This window comes from Pseudophryne corroboree, chromosome 2, assembly GCF_028390025.1.
Source record: "Pseudophryne corroboree isolate aPseCor3 chromosome 2, aPseCor3.hap2, whole genome shotgun sequence".
Lineage (NCBI taxonomy): Eukaryota > Metazoa > Chordata > Amphibia > Anura > Myobatrachidae > Pseudophryne > Pseudophryne corroboree.
In genome coordinates, this window is record NC_086445.1 from 665,553,943 (window position 1) to 665,581,024 (window position 27,082).

A 27,082-nucleotide genomic window follows, 5' to 3' on the forward strand; every position below is an offset into this window, starting at 1 on the left:
CTCAATGTTACGCTTAGCGATGGTAGCCTTGGGAGGTAGAGATGGGGAAGTCGAGAGAGATAGGTTAAAGGAGAGCAGGTGGTAGTCAGAGAGGGGAAATGGGGAATTGGAAAAATCAGAAATATCACAGCGGTAAGTGAAGACTAGATCCAGTGAGCTCCCATTCACATGGGAGGGTGAGGAGGTCCACTGGGAGAGACCAAGTGAAGAGGTGAGGTTAAGGAGTTTAGAGACAGGGGATTATGGGGGGATGTCAATAGGGATGTTGAAATCGCCTAGGATAATGGAAGGAATGTCAGAAGAGATTAAGTGAGGAAGCCAGGAAGCAAAGTTGTCGATGAATTTGGAGCAACACCAGGGGGGTCGGTAAATGACAGCTACTCTAAGATGGACTGGTTGGAAGAGGCATATAGTATGGACCTCAAATGTAGAGAATGTAAGGGATGGTTCTGGTGGTATGAGTTGGTAGGAGTAACTAGAAGGTAAAAGGACCCCAACACCACCCCCATGGCGACCCCCAGGTCGGGGTGTGTGTGTGAATGTGAGGCCCCCAACAGAGAGAGCAGCAGGAGAAGTAGTGTCAGAGGGCGTAATCCAAGTTTCAGTAATGGCTAGTAGGTGTAGGGAGTTGGAAATGAAAAGGTCATGAGTGGGGACCAGTTTGTTACAAACAGATCTGGCATTCCACAGGGCACAGGATAGGGGGTATGAGTTTGTGGGAGAGATGTGAATGAGATTATTAGGGTTGCTGTAGCGATGAGGAGAGATTAACTTTGAGGGCAGGGATGATGAGAGAGTAGTGATGTTATGGGTGCCTGAGCTAAGAGGGAAACTGCAGGAGGTGGGCAGGGAGGGAGGTCAGTGTGATGTGGATGTGGGGAGGTGACAGGGAAGGGAGAGAGGGAGCAGGGCTGAGTTGTGGGGTAGCAGAACCATGGGGTTGACGTGAGTGAAAGTGGGGTAACAGGAGAGGAGGGGAAAGAATACAGAGAGATGGAGGGGAGACAGAGGAGGGAGGAGGAGGTGTAGGAGACTAGGGGGGAAGGATAAAGACATATGATTAGGTAGACACTGAGTAATGTGGGGAGTATAAGAAAGCCTTGACATAGTGTTTAGTAGGTAAATAGGTTGAGGGAAAGTGGAAGTAGGAGTGGAGGCTGTTAGGAATTCAGAGTTGAAGAATTGCAGAAATGCAGATTAGAAAAGCAGTGTCGGCTCAATGGGTGTAGATTTAGTATGAAATAAATCAGAAGCGTAGATAAAGTGGGAGTTGAAATGTATTTGGACCGTATGTAATGAAAAGATTGTGAGGTTTAAGAAGCAATGGTAATTCTGTAAGATTTTTTAGGTGTTTGTAGGTAAGATTGCATTGGTGCAGCTGTGCATGAAAAACAAAATTCCAATAATATAGATACAAGCATTTGTTGGTAAAATGGATGGTTTATGAAATGTCCAAGTAAGGTAGTCCAATGCTATTTAATCAGATGCAACAATCAGGAGGTGAGTGGTCTGAAGAGTAAGTGATTCACATTTGTTATTAGTTCCTCTGGTTTCTTTGTTTTGTTAGATTGGTGTGCTTCTGTTTTCCTTCTTTTTCACTTCGTATGAACGCTGTTGGAAAGCTGCAGTTGTGTGTCAATTTTATCACGCTTTGATAAAAATGCACGCTTAGATCATAAATGCACAGCCTACACCATTGGATTTAAGTAGAGGACTAATACAAGTGAAACCAATAATTGAAATCTGTAACCACACCCCACCCCCTCAAATGCCAGGCAATAAATTAACTTAGAAAAACAACCAGACATTCCACAAAGATTAAACTGGGTCTATATCATTCTAAACTAAAAAAAGTACTTCAGAATCACATACTATGCAATAATGTTTCAATTTGCATTACCTAGCAGAATCAGCTTGGCCTATACAAATATATAGTGCAGCAGAGTATGTTGGTGGTTGTATTAATTCGTCCCCACTGGAATCCAGCATCACAGGTCCCTGTGTACTATCTGGAGGCAATTGCTGGTAAAGGTCTTCCCGGAGGAATTTATAATTCATTTTGATGAACATCATCGTCTCCACATTTAGTGGAAGTAGCCTCCTACGCCAATCGCTGACAAGGTTACCGGCTGCACTAAACATCCTTTCAGAGTACACACTGGAGGGGGGGCAACTTAGGTAAAATAAAGCCAGTTTGTGCAAGGGCCTCCAAATTGCCTCTTTTTCCTGCCAGTATACGTACGAACTGTCTGACATGCCTACTTGGATGCTGTCACTCATATAATCCTCCACCATTCTTTCAATGGTGACAGAATCATATGCAGTGACAGTAGACATGTCAGTTGTTGGAAGGTCCTTCAGTCCAGACCAGATGTCAGCTTTCGCTCCTGACTGCCCTGCATCACCGCCAGCGGGTGGGCTAGAAAATCTTATCCTTTTCCTTGCAGCCCCAGTGGCGGGAGAAATTGAAGGAGGAGCTGTTGACAGGTCACGTTCCGCTTGAGTTGACAAATTACTAACCAGCAGGTTTTTGCACCTCTGCACACTTGTGTCTGCTTGAAAGAGACATACTACGTAGGCCCTCATTCCGAGTTGATCGCTAGCTGCTTTCGTTCGCAGCGCAGCGATTAGTTGAAAAAGCGGCACTTCTGCGCATGCGTACGGGCCGCAGAACGCACGAGCAAAGTATTTTCACACAAAACTATGCAGTTTTACGCTTTTCAGTCGCAATGCTGATCATTGTGTGATTGAAAGGAAGAGGGTGTTTCTGGGCGGAAACTGACCCTTTTTCAGGGAGTGTGCTGAAAAACGCAGGCGTGTCAGGGTAAAACGCAGGAGTGGCTGGGGAAACGGGGGAGTGGTTGTGACGTCAAAGCATGAACTAAACTGACTGAGGTGATCGCAAGGTAGGAGTAAGTTTCGAGCAGCTCAGAAACTGCATGAAAATTTTTACGTGCAGTTCTGCTAACCTTTCGTTTGCACTTCTGCTAAGCTAAGATACACTCCCAGAGGGTGGCGGCCTAGCGTCTGCACTGCTGCTAAAAACAGCTAGCGAGCAATGAACTCGGAATGAGGGCCGTAGGCTTTAAAACTAGGATCGAGCACGGTGGCCAAAATGTAGTGCTCTGATTTCAACAGATTGACCACCCTTGAATCCTGGCAAAGCGATTGAAGGGCTCCATCCACAAGTCCCACATACTTTGCGGAATCGCTCCATCTTGGCTCCTCCTTCAATTTATCCAGCTGCTTCTGCAAAAGCCTGATGAGGGGAATGACCTGACTCTACCTGGCAGTGTCTGAGCTGACTTCACGTGTGGCAAGTTCGAAGGGTTGGAGAACCATGCACAAGACGGAAATCATTCTACACTGCGCTTGAGTCAGGTGCATTACCCCTCCTTTGTCTATATCGTAGGTGGATGTATAGGCTTGAATGGCCTTTTGCTGCTACTCCATCCTCTGAAGCATATAGAGTGTTGAATTCCACCTCGTTACCACCTCTTGATTCAGTTAATGGCGGGCAGGTTCAGGAGTGTTTGCTGGCGCTCCAGTCTTTGGCACGCAGTGGCAGATTGCTGAAGTGGCCCGCAATATTTTGGGCCACCGACAGCATCTCTTGCACACCCCTGTCATTTAAAAAAAAATTCTGCACCACCAAATTAATTGTATGTGCAAAACATGGGACATGCTGGAATTTGCCCAGATGTAACGCACGCACAATATTGGTGGCGTTGTCCAATATCACAAATCCCCAGGAGAGTCCAATTTAGGTAAGCCATTCTGCAATGATGTTCCTCAGTTTCTGTAAGAGGTTGTCAGCTATGTGCCTCTTAAGGAAAGCGGTGATACATAGCGTAGCCTGCCTAGGAACGAGTTGGCGTTTGCGAGATGATGCTACGGGTGCCGCTGCTGTTGTTGCTGCGGGAGGCCATACATCTACCCAGTGGGCTGATATAGTCATATAGTCCTTAGTCTGCCCTGTTCCACTTGTCTGCATGTCCGTGGTTAAGTGGACACTGGATACAACCGCATTTTGTAGGACACTGGTGACTATTTTTTCTGACGTCTGTGTACATTCTCGGTATTGCCTGCTTAGAGAAGTGGAACCTAGATGGGATTTGATACCAGGGACACACTACCTCAAACAATTCTCTAGGTCCCACTGAACTAATGGTGGGTACCGGAAGCACGTCTAACACCAACACAGCTGTCAAGGCCTCAGTTATTCGCTTTGCAAAAGGATGACTGCTGTCATATTTCATCTTCCTCACAAAGGACTGTTGGACAGTCAATTGCTTACTGGAAGTAGTACAAGTGGTCTTCCGACTTCCCCTCTGGGATGACGATCGACTCCCAGCAGCAACAACAGCAGCGGCAGCAACAGCAGGCGTACCACTCAAGGATCCTACGGAGGAATCCCGGTTAGGAGAGGACTCATCAGGGGATTTGTGATACCATCTCAGAATGCACAGTTATTTTCTGTGCTCTTTCCAGCTTAACTCTTTTAATTTTTCTAGCGGGAGGATGAGGGCTTCCATTGTCATGTGAAGCTGAACCACTAGCCATTAACATAGGCCAGGGCCTCAGCCGTTCCTTGCCACTCCGTGTCGTAAATGGCATATTGGCAAGTTTACGTTTCTCCTCAGACCATTTAAATTTATTTTTTTGGTTCTTTTTACTGAACTTTGACTTTTTGGATTTTACATGCCCTCTACTATCACATTGGGCATCGGCCTTGGCAGACGACGTTGATGGCATTTCATTGTCTATGTCATGGCTAGTGGCAGCAGCTTCAGCACTAGGAGGAAGTGGTTCTTCTTGATCTTTCCCTATTTTCTCCTCAAAATTTTTGTTCTCCATTATTTTTTGGGAGTTATATGAGACAATATGCGGCACGAGAATGACTGGAATGACTGATGAGACTGGACACTACCACTGGTCTGGTGCAGCACAACACAACAACACTTTATACAGCTACACTGGATATATGGCAGCAGAGAACACCAACACTGTGACTGGCTGGTTTGATGCAGCACAATACACTGACTACACTGGACTGAACAGCACAACCCAGCACCACTTATACAGCTACACTGGCAGCAGAGGACACCAACACTCACTGGCTGGACTAATGCAGCACAATACACTGACTACACTGGACTGGACTGAGCAGCACAACACAGCACAAGACTTGCCACACATCCTCTCACTACACTCTCCGAGACTGGAGTGAAAATGGCTGTGACAGAACCACTTCCTACCGGACTTTGCCTTCCGATTTCGGTTCCGAGCCCGGCTTGGGTTTTCCCACCTGACTCGGAAAAACGTCATCCCACTGTCGGATTCTCGCGGGATTTGGATTCCATCTAAGGAAGATGGTGTATCACCATATACACCATCAAAACACAATACGCCATTGTATCTGGGTGGGAAGCCCGTGACAACACAACCAAAATAATTGATTTGATGCATCTAGCCTCGCAAAGCCACACCCCAGTAGTGGTACTCTCCACTGATGCCGAAAAGGCTTTTGATAGAGTTAACGTTCATGGAGGGAGTCCTAAGATACCTAGGGCTTGGACCTGTTAGCCCGTGCCGCATTTTTGCACTATATAATTTCCCTACTGCGAGGATCAAAATTAATGGAGCCCTGTCTGAACCAGTCCTGATTAGGAACGTAACTAGACAGGGCTGTCCTCTCTCGCCCCTTATTTTCATCCTCTGCATGGAGGCTTTAGCTGGATCCATCAGACTTAATCCAAATATTGCAGGAATCACTGTAGGGGGTAGAGAATACAAACTTGCCTTGTTTGCAGACGATCTGTTAGCTGTCACATCGAACCCAGTGATATCCATCCCCAACCTGATGTCCGAATTCAGTAGATTTGGCTCTCTGTCTAATTTTAAAATTAACCCCTCTAAGTCAGTGGCAGTGAATGTGTCAGCTCCCTACCCAGCCCTTGAGGACCTTAAAAAATCCTTTCCATTTATCTGCCATCCCTCTAGCTTTAAATACATGGGGGTTATATTGAATATGGACTTAGCACGCCTTTTTGATGATAACTTCAAAAAATTACTTACTACACTGCGCTCCGAGTTTCGGGACTGGGGCAATAAGAGACTTTCCTGGCTGGGGAGACTTAGTGTAATTAAAATGAATGTTTTACCCAGGGTCCTATATCTCCTCCAGATGCTCCCAGTCCTCATCCCCCTTATCACACAATTTAGTCAGAGATTTTGATTGGGGTAACAGAAGGCCTCGTTTTCAACATGCCATACTTTTCCGTCGCAAACACATGGGTTGTCTTCAGTTGCCCCATTTCTCTTTGTCTTATGATGCCATTCTACTCAATAGAATAATGGAGTGGATACGATCGTATGACACTAAACAATGGGTACTTATAGAGGGTGCAGCTTTATCCTCTCCCATAGCTTATTATCCCTGGCGCTCAAAGATACCTATCATTGCACACCCTACCATTGGCCCTACACTCACGCTGGAATAGGCTTAGAGTTCTCCCATATGTCTCTTCCAAACTTTCTCCTCTGACCCCACTATTTCACAACCCAGACTTTCCACCGGGGGTCTCTGGCCGGGGGTTTGATTCATGGATACTGATGGGGGTGACACGTGTTAGCCAGCTGAAATAATCACTTTCCCTACTTTGCAATTGAAATGGAGCCTCCCGCCATCGGAGATTTGGAAATACCTCCAGCTGAAGCACTTTGTATTGGGGAGTAACTTCCGCCCAAGCATCACTAGACCCTTGACGATTTTTGAGAACATATGCTCAGACTCTTCCCATCCTGTGCATTTTCTCACAAAATGCTATAGATTTCTGATTGAGAATAGGTTCCCGGATCTCCCCAAATTTACAAGACCTACAGATTGAATTATCTGAGGAGACTGGGAAAAAAAGTTTTCAGGCCACTTTTGCAAGCTCAAATAGTTATTCAGTGATTGAAACGCAATTCAAGGTCTTATCGCGATGGTATAGATGTCCCCTGACACTTGCTAAAATGTTTCCCGGTGTTCCGGATACGTGCTGGCGATGTAATAATGAAACGGGTTCGATGATGCACATCTGGTGGGATTGTTGCATGCTTCGCCCTTTTTGGAACAAAATTATTGCAATCTTGAGGTTGATCATGGGTTCAGGGGTCCCCTCTGAGCCCGCTTTCTGGCTTCCAAACTTAGTTGCAGGTTCCCTGTCAACATACAAAAAAAATATTTATTAAAGTTTCTTAATAGCGCCGCTAAAGCGGTTATCCCTGTTCGCTGACGCTGCACTACACCACCCACTGTGAAGGATTGGCTTACAAGAATAGTCCCTGTCTTTGACTCTCTATTTCTTTCTTTCTTGGTTCTTTTTCTTTTTCCTTTTTCAGTCTTTTCTATCTTTATTTGTTTATATGTTATGATCTGTTTTGATTTAGACAGCGGTTGATATAAGAATATTGGATGGACTGGAAGTAATGATATAATAATCAAGGCATTGAGTTTATATCTAGGATTGAAGTGTTTCTGATCAACTGTCAATGTCCATATTTTTTGGATTGTATCTTTCTGTACTACCAGTCAAAGTGTTTATGCTGTTTTCTTTATTATGTTAAAATTCAATAAACATTTATTGAAAAAAAAACAAACACTGGCCCTCATTCCGAGTTGTTCGCTCGCAAGGCGATTTTAGCAGTATTGCACACGCTAAGCCGCCGCCTACTGGGAGTGAATCTTAGCATCTTAAAATTGCGAACGATGTATTCGCAATATTGCGATTACACATCTCGTAGCAGTTTCAGAGTAGCTTCAGACTTACTCGGCATCTGCGATCAGTTCAGTGCTTATCGTTCCTGGTTTGACGTCACAAACACACCCAGCGTTCGCCCAGACACTCCTCCGTTTCTCCAGCCACTCCCGCGTTTTTTCCGGAAACGGTAGCGTTTTTTCCCACACGCCCATAAAACGGCCTGTTTCCGCCCAGTAACACCCATTTCCTGTCAATCACACTACGATCGCCTGAGCGAAGAAAAAGCCGTGAGTAAAAATCCAAACTTCATAGCAAATTTACTTGGCGCAGTCGCAGTGCGGACATTGCGCATGCGCACTAAGCGGAAAAACGCTGCGATACAAAGAAATTTTCCGAGCGAACGACTCGGAATGACCTCCCCAATACGCCAACCAACATGATTGTTGGTAAATGTGTGATTTGCGGTGATAAGTAGCAATCACAGATCGCAGACCAAAACGATTCTTAGTAAATGTTCCCCCAAGGTTAAATTGGTAGCTGCTTTGCTGGCATTTTGTTTTGTCTTCTTCAGAGCTTGGGGAATATTTTTTTTTTTTTAAACCTTGCTAACTTTGGAGCAATGGAAGGGTTACTTTCCCTTTTGTCAATATTTGTTAAAGCAGTTTATAGTATTGTGTAACTGCACTACCACTTCATGGGTTACCAGGATCAAGATCCACTGAGTTTGCGGAGTAACTATTTGTAATGCTATAGTAATGCTTTAGTCGAGGTTAAATGAGTGTGAATCATATGTCTGGAAAGTATACTTTGGTCAGAAAGCCAAGTTATACATTGCAAAGGAAATGGGGAACAATCTGATGAATGTGTGCACATTGAAGCTGAAAAACATATGTTAAGTTTAGTGATGAGCGGGTTCGGATCCTCGGGATCCGAACCCCCCCGAACTTCACCCATTTTACACGGGTCCGAGGCAGACTCGGATCCTCCCGCCTTGCTCGGTTAACCCGAGCGCGCCTGAACGTCATCATCCCGCGGTCGGATTCTCGCAAGATTCGTATTCTATATAAGGAGCCGCGCGTCGACGCTATTTTTCACTCGTGCATTGGAGATGATCGTGAGAGGACGTGGCTGGCGTCCTCTCAGTTTCTATGTTCAGTGGGCTGCAAATTGTGCTGCAAATATTTGTGCTCAGTGTGCTGCAAATATCTGTGCTCAGTGTGCTGCAAGTGCAAATATCTACGTTCTCTGCATGAAAAACGCTCCATATCTGACTGTGCTCAGTGTGCTGCAAATATCTGTGCTCAGTGTGCTAATTGCTTTATTGTGGAAACTGGGGACCAGCAGTATTATATAGTAGGAGGACAGTGCAGAGTTTTGCTGACCAGTGACCACTGACCACCAGTATTATACGTTCTCGGCCTGAAAAACGCTCCATATCTGTGCTGCATTGTAGTATATAGTAGGACAGTGCAGAATTTTGCTGACCACCAGTATAACTATATATATAGCAGTACGGTACAGTAGTCCATTGCTCTACCTACCTCTGTGTCGTCAAGAATACTATCCATCCATACCTGTGGTGCATTTCAGTTTTGCTCAGTTTGCTGACCACCAGTATAACTATATATATAGCAGTACGGTACAGTAGTCCACTGCTCTACCTACCTCTGTGTCGTCAAGAATACTATCCATCCATACCTGTGGTGCATTTCAGTTTTGCACAGTTTGCTGACCACCAGTATATACTATATAGCAGTACGGTACAGAAGGCCACTGCTCTGCCTACCTCTGTGTCGTCAAGTATACTATCCATCCATACCTGTAGTGCATTTCAGTTTTGCACAGTTTGCTGACCACCAGTATATAATATATAGCAGTACGGTACAGTAGGCCACTGCTCTACCTACCTCTGTGTCGTCAAGTATACTATCCATCCATAGCTGTGGTTCATTTCAGTTTTGCACAGTTTGCTGTCCACCAGTATATAATATATAGCAGTACGGTACAGTAGGCCACTGCTCTACCTACCTCTATGTCGTCAAGTATACTATCCATCCATACCTGTGGTGCATTTCAGTTTTGCACAGTTTGCTGACTACCAGTATATAATATATAGCAGTACGGTACAGTAGGCCACTGCTCTACCTACCTCTGTGTCGTCAAGTATACTATCCATCCATACCTGTGGTGCATTTCAGTTGTGCGCAGTATATATAGTAGTAGGCCATTGCTATTGATATATAATTCCACACATTAAAAAATGGAGAACAAAAATGTGGAGGGTAAAATAGGGAAAGATCAAGATCCACTTCCACCTCGTGCTGAAGCTGCTGCTACTAGTCATGTCCGAGACGATGAAATGCCATCAACGTCGTCTGCCAAGGCCGATGCCCAATGTCATAGTAGAGAGCATGTAAAATCCAAAAAAATAAAGCTCAGTAAAATGACCCAAAAATCTAAATCAAAATCGTCTGAGGAGAAGCGTAAACTTGCCAATGTGCCATTTACGACACGGAGTGGCAAGGAACGGCTGAGGGCCTGGCCTATGTTCAAGGCTAGTGGTTCAGCTTCACATGAGGATGGAAGCACTCATCCTCCTGCTAGAAAACTTAAAAGAGTTAAGATGGCAAAAGCACAGCAAAGAACTGTGCTTTCTTCTAAATCACAAATCCCCAAGGAGAGTCCAATTGTGGCGGTTGCGATGCCTGCACCTCTTTTTTCTTTCATTTTTCTTTGCATCATGTGCTGTTTGGGGACTATTTTTGGAAGTGCCATCCTGTCTGACACTGCAGTGCCACTCCTAGATGGGCCAGGTGTTTGTGTCGGCCACTTGGGTCGCTTAGCTTAGTCACACAGCTACCTCATTGCGGCTCTTTTTTTCTTTGCATCATGTGCTGTTTGGGGACTATTTTTTTGAAGTGCCATCCTGTCTGACACTGCAGTGCCACTCTTAGATGGGCCAGGTGTTTGTGCCGGCCACTTGGGTCGCTTAGCTTAGTCACACAGCTACCTCATTGTGCCTCTTTTTTTCTTTGCATCATGTGCTGTTCGGGGACTATTTTTTTGAAGTGCCATCCTGTCTGACACTGCAGTGCCACTCCTAGATGGGCCAGGTGTTTGTGTCGGCCACTTGGGTCGCTTTGCTTAGTCACACAGCTACCTCATTGCGCCTCTTTTTTTCTTTGCATCATGTGCTGTTTGGGGACTATTTTTTTTGAAGTGCCATCCTGTCTGACACTGCAGTGCCACTCCTAGATGGGCCAGGTGTTTGTGTCGGCCACTTGGGTCGCTTAGCTTAGCCATCCAACGACCTTGGTGCACCTCTTTTTTTCTTTGCATCATGTGCTGTTTGGGGACTATTTTTTAAATCTGCCATCCTGTCTGACACTGCAGTGCCACTCCTAGATGGGCCAGGTGTTTGTGTCGGCCACTTGGGTCGCTTAGCTTAGCCATCCAGCGACCTTGGTGCACCTCTTTTTTTCTTTGCATCACGTGCTGTTTGGGGACTATTTTTTAAATCTGCCATCCTGTCTGACACTGCAGTGCCACTCCTAGATGGGCCAGGTGTTTGTGTCGGCCACTTGGGTCGCTTAGCTTAGTCACACAGCTACCTCATTGCACCTCTTTTTTTCTTTGCATCATGTGCTGTTTGGGGACTATTTTTTTGAAGTGCCATCCTGTCTGACACTGCAGTGCCACTCCTAGATGGGCCAGGTGTTTGTGTCGGCCACTTGGGTCGCTTAGCTTAGTCATCCAGCGACCTCGGTGCAAATTTTAGGACTAAAAATAATATTGTGAGGTGTGAGGTGTTCAGAATAGACTGAAAATGAGTGGAAATTATGGTTATTGAGGTTAATAATACTATGGGATCAAAATGACCCCCACATTCTATGATTTAAGCTGTTTTTGAGGGTTTTTTGTATAAAAAACACCCGAATCCAAAACACACCCGAATCCGACAAAAAATTTTCAGGGAGGTTTTGCCAAAACGTGCCCGAATCCAAAACACGGCCGCGGAACCGAATCCAAAACCAAAACACAAAACCCGAAAAATTTCCGGTGCACATCACTAGTTAAGTTACATTTACAATAATTGTGCGCAAGTGTATATCGCTAAATATAATGTGGAGATGGGGCCTGGACTGCACACCCTAGCTTATTATAATGGGATGTGCTACCTTGCTGGGACTTAGGGCCTAATTCAGACCTGATCGTAGCAGCAAATTTGTTAGCAGATGGGCAAAACCATGTGCACTGCAGGTGTGGCAGATATAACATGTGCAGAGAGAGATTTGGGTGGGTTATTTTGTTTCTGTGCAGGGTAAATACTGGCTGGTTAATTTTACTCTGCCATTTAGATTTCAGTGTGAACACACCCCACCCAAATCTAACTCTCTCTGCACATGTTATATCTGCTCTTCACCCCCTGCAGTGCACATGGTTTTGCCCATCTGCTAACAAATTTGCTGGTATGATCAGGTCTGAATTAGGCCCTTAGTGCACAAGGGTGCAGGTGCACAATACACCATTAAAATTATGACAACCATCATATCCGAGGTTCTTGGCATATATTGGCTAATATATGAGCCTGCCCACCTACTTCACGGTGACCTCATCGGACAGGTCCCTAACATTATGGGGGTTGGCCTCTGGGGCGCAGAGCATCCCAGCCATACCATCCCAGGGCATCACACAGATAAGGGATAGAAGTGAGAAATCAGTGTTAGGCAGGTGAAAGAAGCTGCTGAGTGTTAGAAAGAGGACAGCAGTAAGGTGTCAGATTGTTGGAAAGTGAGGTTAGCTGATCAGTGTTACAAGTGTAAAAGATATGTGAAAAATGCTACATAAATAAAAACAAACACAGGGTGATATAGGTGTTAAAAAGAAATGTAAGGTGGTGATGCCCCAAAGTGGCCCAGTCAGAGCATATGGTGTATGGTGCACCTGCACTCTTGTTCCTATATTGTAACGCTAAATATAATGCAGCTGATTCAGAGTTACGTGCAGTGTCCATGTCGGATGCAGTCGTCCAATGTTTTAAGTGTGCAATCATTAAACACCACAAGACACAAGACCTGTGGATTTCAGTGGACATTCCTGGGAGGTTACGTGGGGGTGGCTAAGCAGCTGCTCACACAAGAGGCCACAGTCCGATGCACAAACTGAACCTACCATAGTTTCAATGGTGAAACCTGCAAGTTTCAATGGTGCATCCAATGGTGCACTGATGGTCTGTCTAAATACGCACCATTGCGGAAATGCATCATCTCAAGACTCTACAAGTTGGTGTTTCAGTTTAGAAGAAATTGGCCATGACATTAGTGTAAGTGTTTGTACCTCTCACAAACCTGTCATTTTCATCTCAAAAATATTTCCAGGATCAGACTAGTGATGAGCGGGTTCGGTTTCTCGGAAACCGAACCCCCCCGAACTTCACGCTTTTTACACGGGTCCGAGGCAGACTCGGATCTTCCCGCCTTGCTCGGTTAACCCGAGCGCGCCCGAACGTCATCATCCCGCTGTCGGATTCTCGCGAGGCTCGGATTCTATCGCGAGACTCGGATTCTATATAAGGAGCCGCGCGTCGCCGCCATTTTCACACGTGCATTGAGATTGATAGGGAGAGGACGTGGCTGGCGTCCTCTCCGTTTAGAATAGAAATAGATAGTGAGAGCGAGACACTTGATTTACTGGAGCTTAGGAGTACTCAGAGAGTGCAGAGTTTACTAGTGACTGACCAGTGACCACCAGTGCAGTTTTATTATTATTTAATATAATCCGTTCTCTGCCTGAAAAAAAACGATACACAGTGACACAGTATACCATATCTGTGCTCAGCCTCAGTGTGCTGCATCATCTATGTATATCTGACTGTGCTGAGTGCTCACTGCTCACACAGCTTAATTGTGGGGAAGACTGGGGAGCAGTTATAGCAGGAGTACATATATTTAACAGTGCACACTTTTGCTGCCAGAGTGCCACTGCCAGTGTGACTGACCAGTGACCAGTGACCACCAGTATATTGTGATTGTCTGCCTGAAATAGTTAAACACTCGTCGTGTGGTGTTTTTATTCTATAAACGCATTCTGCTGACAGTGTCCAGCAGGTCCGTCATTATATAATATATACCTGTCCTGCAGTAGTGATATATATATATTTTTTATATCATTATCATCCAGTCTATACTAGCAGCAGACGCAGTACGGTAGTCCACGGCTGTAGCTACCTCTGTGTCGGCAGTCGCTCGTCCATAATTGTATACCTACCTGTGGTGGGGTTTTTTTTTCTATCTTCTTCATACTAGTAGTTAACTTTAGGAGTCTGCAGTGCTGACAGTGTCCAGCAGGTCCGTCATTATATAATATATACCTGTCCGGCTGCAGCAGTGATATATATATATTTTTTATATCATTATCATCCAGTCTATATTAGCAGCAGACGCAGTACGGTAGTCCACGGCTGTAGCTACCTCTGTGTCGGCAGTCGCTCGTCCATAATTGTATACCTACCTGTGGTGGTTTTTTTTTTTTATATCTTCTTCATACTAGTAGTTAACTTTAGGAGTCTGCAGTGCTGACAGTGTCCAGCAGGTCCGTCATTATATAATATATACCTGTCCGGCTGCAGTAGTGATATATATATATTATTTATATCATTATCATCCAGTCTATATTAGCAGCAGACGCAGTACGGTAGTCCACGGCTGTAGCTACCTCTGTGTCGGCAGTCGCTCGTCCATCCATAAGTATACTAGTATCCATCCATCTCCATTGTTTACCTGAGGTGCCTTTTAGTTGTGCCTATTAAAATATGGAGAACAAAAATGTTGAGGTTCCAAAAATAGGGAAAGATCAAGATCGACTTCCACCTCGTGCTGAAGCTGCTGCCACTAGTCTGGCCGAGACGATGAAATGCCAGCAACGTCGTCTGCCAAGGCCGATGCCCAATGTCATAGTACAGAGCATGCAAAATCCAAAACACCAAATATCAGTAAAAAAAGGACTCAAAAATCTAAAATAAAATTGTCGGAGGAGAAGCGTAAACTTGCCAATATGCCATTTACCACACGGAGTGGCAAGGAATGGCTGAGGCCCTGGCCTATGTTCATGGCTAGTGGTTCAGCTTCACATGAGGATGGAAGCACTCAGCCTCTCGCTAGAAAAATGAAAAGACTCAAGCTGGCAAAAGCACAGCAAAGAACTGTGCGTTCTTCGAAATCACAAATCCACAAGGAGAGTCCAATTGTGTCGTTTGCGATGCCTGACCTTCCCAACACTGGACGTGAAGAGCATGCGCCTTCCACCATTTGCATGCCCCCTGCAAGTGCTGGAAGGAGCACCCGCAGTCCAGTTCCTGATAGTCAGATTGAAGATGTCAGTGTTGAAGTACACCAGGATGAGGAGGATATGGGTGTTGCTGGCGCTGGGGAGGAAATTGACCAGGAGGATTCTGATGGTGAGGTGGTTTGTTTAAGTCAGGCACCCGGGGAGACACCTGTTGTCCGTGGGAGGAATAGGGCCATTGACATGCCTGGTGAAAATACCAAAAAATCAGCTCTTCGGTGTGGAAGTATTTCAACAGAAATGCGGACAACATTTGTCAAGCCGTGTGTTGCCTTTGTCAAGCTGTAATAAGTAGGGGTAAGGACGTTAACCACCTCGGAACATCCTCCCTTATACGTCACCTGCAGCGCATTCATCATAAGTCAGTGACAAGTTCAAAAAGTTTGGGCGACAGCGGAAGCAGTCCACTGACCAGTAAATCCCTTCCTCTTGTAACCAAGCTCACGCAAACCACCCCACCAACTCCCTCAGTGTCAATTTCCTCCTTCCCCAGGAATGCCAATAGTCCTGAAGGCCATGTCACTGGCAATTCTGACGAGTCCTCTCCTGCCTGGGATTCCTCCGATGCATCCTTGCGTGTAACGCCTACTGCTGCTGGCGCTGCTGTTGTTGCTGCTGGGAGTCGATGGTCATCCCAGAGGGGAAGTCGTACTCGTAAGACCACTTTTACTACTTCCACCAAGCAATTGACTGTCCAACAGTCCTTTGCGAGGAAGATGAAATATCACAGCAGTCATCCTGCTGCAAAGCGGAAAACTGAGGCCTTGGCATCCTGGGCGGTGAGAAACGTGGTTCCGGTATCCATCATTACTGCAGAGCCAACTAGAGACTTGTTGGAGGTACTGTGTCCCCGTTACCAAATACCATCTAGGTTCCATTTCTCTAGGCAGGCGATACCGAAAATGTACACAGACCTCAGAAAAAGACTCACCAGTGTCCTAAAAAATGCAGTTGTACCCAATGTCCACTTAACCACGGACATGTGGACAAGTGGAGCAGGGCAGGCTCAGGACTATATGACTGTGACAGCCCACTGGGTAGATGTATGGACTCCCGCCGCAAGAACAGCAGCGGCGGCACCAGTAGCAGCATCTCGCAAACGCCAACTCTTTCCTAGGCAGGCTACGCTTTGTATCACCGCTTTCCAGAATACGCACACAGCTAAAAACCTCTTACGGCAACTGAGGAAGATCATCGCAGAATGGCTTACCCCAATTGGACTCTCCTGTGGATTTGTGGCATCGGACAACGCCAGCAATATTGTGTGTGCATTAAATCTGGGCAAATTCCAGCACGTCCCATGTTTTGCACATACCTTGAATTTGGTGGTGCAGAATTATTTAAAAAACGACAGGGGCGTGCAAGAGATGCTGTCGGTGGCGAGAAGAATTGCGGGACACTTTCGGCGTACAGGCACCACGTACAGAAGACTGGAGCACCACCAAAAACGCCTGAACCTGCCCTGCCATCATCTGAAGCAAGAAGTGGTAACGAGGTGGAATTCAACCCTCTATATGCTTCAGAGGTTGGAGGAGCAGCAAAAGGCCATTCAAGCCTATACAACTGAGCACGATATAGGAGGTGGAATGCACCTGTCTCAAGCGCAGTGGAGAATGATTTCAACGTTGTGCAAGGTTCTGCAACCTTTTGAACTTGCCACACGTGAAGTCAGTTCAGACACTGCCAGCCTGAGTCAGGTCATTCCCCTCATCAGGCTTTTGCAGAAGAAGCTGGAGACATTGAAGGAGGAGCTAACACAGAGCGATTCCGCTAGGCATGTGGGACTTGTGGATGGAGCCCTTAATTCGCTTAACAAGGATTCACGGGTGGTCAATCTGTTGAAATCAGAGCACTACATTTTGGCCACCGTGCTCGATCCTAGATTTAAAACCTACCTTGGATCTCTCTTTCCGGCAGACACAAGTCTGCTGGGGTTCAAAGAACTGCTGGTGACAAAATTGTCAAGTCAAGCGGAACGCGACCTGTCAACATCTCCTCCTTCACATTCTCCCGCAACTGGGGGTGCGAGGAAAAGGCTCAGAATTCCGAGCCCACCCGCTGGCGGTGATGCAGGGCAGTCTGGAGCGACTGCTGATGCTGACATCTGGTCCGGACTGAAGGACCTGACAACGATTACGGACATGTCGTCTACTGTCACTGCATATGATTCTCTCCCCATTGAAAGAATGGTGGAGGATTATATGAGTGACCGCATCCAAGTAGGCACGTCAGACAGTCCGTACTTATACTGGCAGGAAAAAGAGGCAATTTGGAGGCCCTTGCACAAACTGGCTTTATTCTACCTAAGTTGCCCTCCCACAAGTGTGTACTCCGAAAGAGTGTTTAGTGCCGCCGCTCACCTTGTCAGCAATCGGCGTACGAGGTTACATCCAGAAAATGTGGAGAAGATGATGTTCATTAAAATGAATTATAATCAATTCCTCCGTGGAGACATTGACCAGCAGCAATTGCCTCCACAAAGTACACAGGGAGCTGAGATGGTGGATTCCAGTGGGGACGAATTGATAATCTGTGAGGAGGGGGATGTACACGGTGATATATCGGAGGATGATGATGAGGTGGACATCTTGCCTCTTTAGAGCCAGTTTGTGCAAGGAGAGATTAATTGCTTTTTTTTTTGGTGGGGGTCCAAACCAACCCGTCATTTCAGTCACAGTCGTGTGGCAGACCCTGTCACTGAAATGATGGGTTGGTTAAAGTGTGCATGTCCTGTTTATACAACATAAGGGTGGGTGGGAGGGCCCAAGGACAATTCCATCTTGCACCTCTTTTTTCTTTCATTTTTCTTTGCGTCATGTGCTGTTTGGGGAGTAGTTTTTGGAAGTGCCATCCTGCGTGACACTGCAGTGCCACTCCTAGATGAGCCAGGTGTTTGTGTCGGCCACTTGGTTCGCTTATCTTAGTCACACAGCTACCTCATTGCGCCTCTTTTTTTCTTTGCATCATGTGCTGTTTGGGGACTATTTTTTTGAAGTGCCATCCTGTCTGACACTGCAGTGCCACTCCTAGATGGGCCAGGTGTTTGTGTCGGCCACTTGGGTCGCTTATCTTAGTCACACAGCTACCTCATTGCGCCTCTTTTTTTCTTTGCGTCATGTGCTGTTTGGGGGGTGTTTTTTGGAAGGGCCATCCTGCGTGACACTGCAGTGCCACTCCTAGATGGGCCAGGTGTTTGTGTCGGCCACTTGGGTCGCTTATCTTAGTCACACAGCTACCTCATTGCGCCTCTTTTTTTCTTTGCATCATGTGCTGTTTGGGGACTATTTTTTTGAAGTGCCATCCTGTCTGACACTGCAGTGCCACTCCTAGATGGGCCAGGTGTTTGTGTCGGCCACTTGGGTCGCTTATCTTAGTCACACAGCTACCTCATTGCGCCTCTTTTTTTCTTTGCGTCATGTGCTGTTTGGGGGGTGTTTTTTGGAAGGGCCATCCTGCGTGACACTGCAGTGCCACTCCTAGATGGGCCGGGTGTTTGTGTCGGCCACTTGGGTCGCTTATCTTAGTCACACAGCTACCTCATTGCGCCTCTTTTTTTCTTTGCGTCATGTGCTGTTTGGGGTGTGTTTTTTGGAAGGGCCATCCTGCGTGACACTGCAGTGCCACTCCTAGATGGGCCAGGTGTTTGTGTCGGCCACTAGGGTCGCTTATCTTAGTCACACAGCTACCTCATTGCGCCTCTTTTTTTTCTTCTTTGCGTCATGTGCTGTTTGGGGAGTAGTTTTTTGAAGGGCCATCCTGCGTGACACTGCAGTGCCACTCCTAGATGGGCCAGGTGTTTGTGTCAGCCACTTGGGTCGCTTAGCTTAGTCATCCAGCGACCTCGGTGCAAATTTTAGGACTAAAAATAATATTGTGAGGTGTGAGGTGTTCAGAATAGACTGAAAATGAGTGGAAATTATGCTTATTGAGGTTAATAATGCTTTGGGATCAAAATGACTCCCAAATTCTATGATTTAAGCTGTTTTTTAGGGTTTTTTGAAAAAAACACCCGAATCCGACAAAAAAAATTCGGTGAGGCTTTGCCAAAACGCGTTCGAATCCAAAACACTGCCGCGGAACCGAACCCAAAACCAAAACACAAAACACGAAAAATTTCCGGTGCTCATCACTACATCAGACCCTTTCTCATCCAGGATGCCACCAAGACCATTATCTACTCACTAATCATTTCCTGACTGGATTACTGTAATCTCCTCCTAACTGGCCTCCCTGACAATTACCTCTCTCCACTCCAATCTATCCTCAATGCTGCTGCCCAGCTCATCTTCCTCACCAAACGCACTACGTCCACCTCCCCTCTCCTACAAGCCCTTCACTGGCTTCCCTTCCCTCTCAGAATCCAATTTAAACTTCTCACACTCATTTACAAAGCACTCACCCACTTCTCTCCCATTTACATCTCTGACCTTATCTCCCTTTACTCTCTCCTAGCCGTCCTCTTCGCTCTGCTATTGCACGCCGACTCTTCTGTCTTCTGATTACTTCCTCCCACTCCTATCTCCAAGATTTTTCACGTGCTGCACCACTTCTCTGGAATTCCCTACCTCTCCCCTTCAGACTCTCCACCTCTCTACAGAACTTCAAACGGGCTCTTAAGGCCCACTTCTTTACCAAACCCAGCCAAATCTCATCCTAACCCTCTGTTCCACGCTCTCTATGTACCCCATCTGTGTCACCCCTGTCTGTCTGCCCCTCCCCTTTAGAATGTAAGCTCCCACAAGTAGGGCCCTCTTCCCTCATGTGCTTATTATTTCTTACTTTAATAATCCTCAACTGCAGTTTTCGGCCACCTTGATACTTATCTCAGTGTCATCTACTGATGTAGTTATGTTTAGTTACCCTGTAATTGTCCTATATTGTCTTCAACTGTATGTCACTGTTTTACTGTTTTGATTATGTGCATATGTTGTCTGTAATTGGGCGCTGCGGAACCCTTGAGGCGCCATATAAATAAAGGATAATAAACGATCCAGATGCGACTGCATCCAAATCAGAATCGGGTGCAATGTGTACTGTTGTGGTCATGTATTAATATAGCTTCTTGTTTGCTTTCAAGATCTGGATGCTTTCTTTCATCTAGATCTCTATGCTTAAAGAATAACTGCTTGGTTTTAAGCATACATTGAACAGGTTATAGAGTTTAATATATACAAGAGATGAATGATGTAACGAACTTTAAACAGACCTGCTACCTTCACATACTCTGTGTTGGACATGCTATTCAAAGCCAACATTTACAAGAACCCTCTTTGAAGACAAAAATAATGGTGCCACATTTTTCCTTGTATCAAAGAGTGCTACTGAAGACTTCCAAATCACTCTCTGGTAATATTTATGACCAGTGTAAACCATACTTGCCGACATTCTATGCCTCTATGGGATGTTCGGATTGACATGGTGACACAATGTGCCTAATTTAGCCCTGCATCCTGTTGCACAGTGTCATGAATCATGACATCGAGCAACAGTATATGGCTCTTAATGACAGAATTAATCACGAATCTCATCATTCAGCCACTGGACCTCCCACTTCACCGGGAGTCGTATCTGGACATTCTAGGAGAGTGGGTAAGTATGGCCTAAGCCTACACATGCTGCCACTTAGACTCAATAGAGGCAGCCATTTTGTGACTGAACAAAAAGTCACAAGAAAGCAGCCCATGAATTTAGAAGAAAGTTCTGCCTCATATACAGTATATTGGCCTTGGAAAGTCTCAGTGATGTCAATTGGTTCCTATTGAATTTAGAAAATAAGATTTTACTTACCGGTAAATCTGTTTCTCGTAGTCCGTAGTGGATGCTGGGGACTCCGTAAGGACCATGGGGAATAAACGGGCTCCGCAGGAGACATGGGCACTTTAAGAAAGAATTTAGATTCTGGTGTGCTCTGGCTCCTCCCTCTATGTCCCTCCTCCAGACCTCAGTTAGAGAAACTGTGCCCGGAAGAGCTGACAGTACAAGGAAAGGATTTTGGGAATCCAGGGTAAGACTCATACCAGCCACACCAATCACACCGTATAACTTGTGATAACTTTACCCAGTTAACAGGATGAACAACAACAGAGCATCATATCAACCCTGATGCAACTATAACATAACCCTTATTTAGGCAATAACTATATACAAGCATTGCAGAAGAAGTCCGCACTTGGGACGGGCGCCCAGCATCCACTACGGACTACGAGAAATAGATTTACCGGTAAGTAAAATCTTATTTTCTCTATTGTCCTAGTGGATGCTGGGGACTCCGTAAGGACCATGGGGATTATACTAGGGATGTGCACTTGAAATTTTTCGGGTTTTGTGTTTTGGTTTTGGGTTCGGTTCCGCGGCCGTGTTTTGGGTTCGACCGCGTTTTGGCAAAACCTCACCGAATTTTTTTTGTCAGATTCGGGTGTGTTTTGGATTCGGGTGTTTTTTTCAAAAAACCCTAAAAAACAGCTTAAATCATAGAATTTGGGGGTCATTTTGATCCCAAAGTATTATTAACCTCAAAAACCATAATTTCCACTCATTTTCAGTCTATTCTGAATACCTCACACCTCACAATATTATTTTTAGTCCTAAAATTTGCACCGAGGTCGCTGGATGACTAAGCTAAGCGACCCTAGTGGCCGACACAAACACCTGGCCCATCTAGGAGTGGCACTGCAGTGTCACGCAGGATGGCCCTTCCAAAAAACACTCCCCAAACAGCACATGACGCAAAGAAGAGAAAAAGAGGCGCAATGAGGTAGCTGTGTGAGTAAGCTAAGCGACCCTAGTGGCCGACACAAACACCTGGCCCATCTAGGAGTGGCACTGCAGTGTCACGCAGGATGGCCCTTCCAAAAAACACTCCCCAAACAGCACATGACGCAAAGAAGAAAAAAAGAGGCGCAATGAGGTAGCTGTGTGAGTAAGCTAAGCGACCCTAGTGGCCGACACAAACACCTGGCCCATCTAGGAGTGTTACTGCAGTGTCACGCAGGATGGCCCTTCCAAAAAACACTCCCCAAACAGCACATGACGCAAAGAAGAAAAAAAGAGGCGCAATGAGGTAGCTGTGTGAGTAAGCTAAGCGACCCTAGTGGCCGACACAAACACCTGGCCCATCTAGGAGTGGCACTGCAGTGTCACGCAGGATGGCCCTTCCAAAAAACACTCCCCAAACAGCACATGACGCAAATAAAAATGAAAGAAAAAAGAGGTGCAAGATGGAATTGTCCTTGGGCCCTCCCACCCACCCTTATGTTGTATAAACAGGACATGCACACTTTAACCAACCCATCATTTCAGTGACAGGGTCTGCCACACGACTGTGACTGAAATGACGGGTTGGTTTGGACCCCCACCGAAAAAGAAGCAATTAATCTCTCCTTGCACAAACTGGCTCTACAGAGGCAAGATGTCCACCTCATCATCATCCTCCGATATATCACCGTGTACATCCCGCTCCTCACAGATTATCAATTCGTCCCCACTGGAATCCACCATCTCAGCTCCCTGTGTACTTTGTGGAGGCAATTGCTGCTGGTCAATGTCTCCACGGAGGAATTGATTATAATTCATTTTAATGAACATCATCTTCTCCACATTTTCTGGAAGTAACCTCGTACGCAGATTGCTGACAAGGTGAGCGGCGGCACTAAACACTCTTTCGGAGTACACACTTGTGGGAGGGCAACTTAGGTAGAATAAAGCCAGTTTGTGCAAGGGCCTCCAAATTGCCTCTTTTTCCTGCCAGTATAAGTACGGACTGTCTGACGTGCCTACTTGGATGCGGTCACTCATATAATCCTCCACCATTCTTTCAATGGTGAGAGAATCATATGCAGTGACAGTAGACGACATGTCCGTAATCGTTGTCAGGTCCTTCAGTCCGGACCAGATGTCAGCATCAGCAGTCGCTCCAGACTGCCCTGCATCACCGCCAGCGGGTGGGCTCGGAATTCTGAGCCTTTTCCTCGCACCCCCAGTTGCGGGAGAATGTGAAGGAGGAGATGTTGACAGGTCGCGTTCCGCTTGACTTGACAATTTTCTCACCAGCAGGTCTTTGAACCCCAGCAGACTTGTGTCTGCCGGAAAGAGAGATCCAAGGTAGGTTTTAAATCTAGGATCGAGCACGGTGGCCAAAATGTAGTGCTCTGATTTCAACAGATTGACCACCCGTGAATCCTTGTTAAGCGAATTAAGGGCTCCATCCACAAGTCCCACATGCCTAGCGGAATCGCTCCCTTTTAGCTCCTCCTTCAATGCCTCCAGCTTCTTCTGCAAAAGCCTGATGAGGGGAATGACCTGACTCAGGCTGGCAGTGTCTGAACTGACTTCACGTGTGGCAAGTTCAAAAGGTTGCAGAACCTTGCACAACGTTGAAATCATTCTCCACTGCGCTTGAGACAGGTACATTCCACCTCCTATATCGTGCTCAATTGTATAGGCTTGAATGGCCTATTGCTGCTCCTCCAACCTCTGAAGCATATAGAGGGTTGAATTCCACCTCGTTACCACTTCTTGCTTCAGATGATGGCAGGGCAGGTTCAGGCGTTTTTGGTGGTGCTCCAGTCTTCTGTACGTGGTGCCTGTACGCCGAAAGTGTCCCGCAATTCTTCTGGCCACCGACAGCATCTCTTGCACGCCCCTGTCGTTTTTTAAATAATTCTGCACCACCAAATTCAAGGTATGTGCAAAACATGGGACGTGCTGGAATTTGCCCATATTTAATGCACACACAATATTGCTGGCGTTGTCCGATGCCACAAATCCACAGGAGAGTCCAATTGGGGTAAGCCATTCCGCGATGATCTTCCTCAGTTGCCGTAAGAGGTTTTCAGCTGTGTGCGTATTCTGGAAACCGGTGATACAAAGCGTAGCCTGCCTAGGAAAGAGTTGGCGTTTGCGAGATGCTGCTACTGGTGCCGCCGCTGCTGTTCTTGCGGCGGGAGTCCATACATCTACCCAGTGGGCTGTCACAGTCATATAGTCCTGACCCTGCCCTGCTCCACTTGTCCACATGTCCGTGGTTAAGTGGACATTGGGTACAACTGCATTTTTTAGGACACTGGTGAGTCTTTTTCTGACGTCCGTGTACATTCTCGGTATCGCCTGCCTAGAGAAGTGGAACCTAGATGGTATTTGGTAACGGGGGCACACTGCCTCAAGAAATTGTCTAGTTCCCTGTGAACTAACGGCGGATACCGGACGCACGTCTAACACCAACATAGTTGTCAAGGCCTCAGTTATCCGCTTTGCAACAGGATGACTGCTGTGATATTTCATCTTCCTCGCAAAGGACTGTTGGACAGTCAATTGCTTGGTGGAAGTAGTAAAAGTGGGCTTACGACTTCCCCTCTGGGATGACCATCGACTCCCAGCAGCAACAACAGCAGCGCCAGCAGCAGTAGGCGTTACACGCAAGGATGCATCGGAGGAATCCCAGGCAGGAGAGGACTCGTCAGAATTGCCAGTGACATGGCATGCAGGACTATTGGCATTCCTGGGGAAGGAGGAAATTGACACTGAGGGAGTTGGTGGGGTGGTTTGCGTGAGCTTGGTTACAAGAGGAAGGGATTTACTGGTCAGTGGACTGCTTCCGTTGTCGCCCAAAGTTTTTGAACTTGTCACTGACTTATTATGAATGCGCTGCAGGTGACGTATAAGGGAGGATGTTCCGAGGTGGTTAACGTCCTTACCCCTACTTATTACAGCTTGACAAAGGCAACACACGGCTTGACAAATGTTGTCCGCATTTCTGGTGAAATACTTCCACACCGAAGAGCTGATTTTTTTGGTATTTTCACCAGGCATGTCAACGGCCCTATTCCTCCCACGGACAACAGGTGTCTCCCCGGGTGCCTGACTTAAACAAACCACCTCACCATCAGAATCCTCCTTGTCAATTTCCTCCCCAGCGCCAGCAACACCCATATCCTCCTCATCCTGGTGTACTTCAACACTGACATCTTTAATCTATCAGGAACTGGACTGCGGGTGCTCCTTCCAGCACTTGCAGGGGGCGTGCAAATGGTGGAAGGCGCATGCTCTTCACGTCCAGTGCTGGGAAGGTCAGGCATCGCAACCGACACAATTGGACTCTCCTTGTGGATTTGGGATTTCGAAGAACGCACAGTTCTTTGCGGTGCTTTTGCCAGCTTGAGTCTTTTCAGTTTTCTAGCGAGAGGCTGAGTGCTTCCATCCTCATGTGAAGCTGAACCACTAGCCATGAACATAGGCCAGGGCCTCAGCCGTTCCTTGCCACTCCGTGTGGTAAATGGCATATTGGCAAGTTTACGCTTCTCCTCCGACAATTTTATTTTAGATTTTGGAGTCCTTTTTTTACTGATATTTGGTGTTTTGGATTTGACATGCTCTGTACTATGACATTGGGCATCGGCCTTGGCAGACGACGTTGCTGGCATTTCATCGTCTCGGCCATGACTAGTGGCAGCAGCTTCAGCACGAGGTGGAAGTGGATCTTGATCTTTCCCTAATTTTGGAACCTCAACATTTTTGTTCTCCATATTTTAATAGGCACAACTAAAAGGCACCTCAGGTAAACAATGGAGATGGATGGATACTAGTATACTTATGGATGGACGAGCGACTGCCGACACAGAGGTAGCTACAGCCGTGGACTACCGTACTGTGTCTGCTGCTAATATAGACTGGATGATAAGGAGATGAAATTAATATATATATATATATATATATAATATCACTAGTACTGCAGCCGGACAGGTATATATATTTATTATGTAATGACTGATGACGGACCTGCTGGACACTGTCAGCTCAGCAGCACCGCAAACTGCTACAGTAAGCTACTATAGTAGTATGTATAAAGAAGAAAGAAAAAAAAAAACCACGGGTAGGTGGTATACAATTATGGATGGACGAGCGACTGCCGACACAGAGGTAGCTACAGCCGTGGACTACCGTACTGTGTCTGCTGCTAATATAGACTGGATGATAAGGAGATGAAATTAATATATATATATAATATCACTAGTACTGCAGCCGGACAGGTATTTATATTTATTATGTAATGACTGATGACGGACCTGCTGGACACTGTCAGCTCAGCAGCACCGCAGACTGCTACAGTAAGCTACTATAGTAGTATGTATAAAGAAGAAAGAAAAAAAAAACCACGGGTAGGTGGTATACAATTATGGATGGACGAGCGACTGCCGACACAGAGGTAGCTACAGCCGTGGACTACCGTACTGTGTCTGCTGCTAATATAGACTGGATGATAATGAGATGAAATCAATATATATATATATAATATCACTAGTACTGCAGCCGGACAGGTATATATATTTATTATGTAATGACTGATGACGGACCTGCTGGACACAGTCAGCTCAGCAGCACCGCAGACTGCTACAGTAAGCTACTATAGTAGTATGTATAAAGAAAAAAAAAACCACGGGTAGGTGGTATACAATTATGGATGGACGAGCGACTGCCGACACAGAGGTAGCTACAGCCATGGACTACCGTACTGTGTCTGCTGCTAATATAGACTGGATGATAATGAGATGAAATCAATATATATATATATATATATATATATATATAATATCACTAGTACTGCAGCCGGACAGATATATATATTTATTATGTAATGACTGATGACGGACCTGCTGGACACAGTCAGCTCAGCAGCACCGCAGACTGCTACAGTAAGCTACTATAGTAGTATGTATAAAGAAGAAAGAAAAAGAAAAAAACACGGGTAGGTGGTATACAATATTATATATATATTATATACAATTATATATATATATATATATATATATATATATATATATATATATTAAACTGGTGGTGACTGGTGGTCAGGTCACTGGTCACACTATCAGGAACTTGCAAGTAGTACTCCTAAGCAGACAATCACAATATATATTATACTGGTGGTCAGTGTGGTCACAATGGCAGTGTGGCACTCTGGCAGCAAAAGTGTGCACTGTACGTTATATGTACTCCTG

The 27,082-nt window shown here is 46.0% G+C and overlaps 1 long non-coding RNA gene across 1 annotated transcript in view; it reads right to left on the bottom strand.

Moving 5' to 3' along the window:
• Positions 1-5,414: 5,414 nt before the first annotated feature.
• Positions 5,415-27,082, bottom strand: part of LOC135051059 (uncharacterized) — a 78,771-nt gene continuing 57,103 nt past the window's right edge. Inside the window, exon 3 of the long non-coding RNA XR_010242017.1 lies at positions 5,415-7,206. This is a non-coding gene — a long non-coding RNA (uncharacterized LOC135051059). The remainder of the gene's footprint in view (positions 7,207-27,082) is intronic.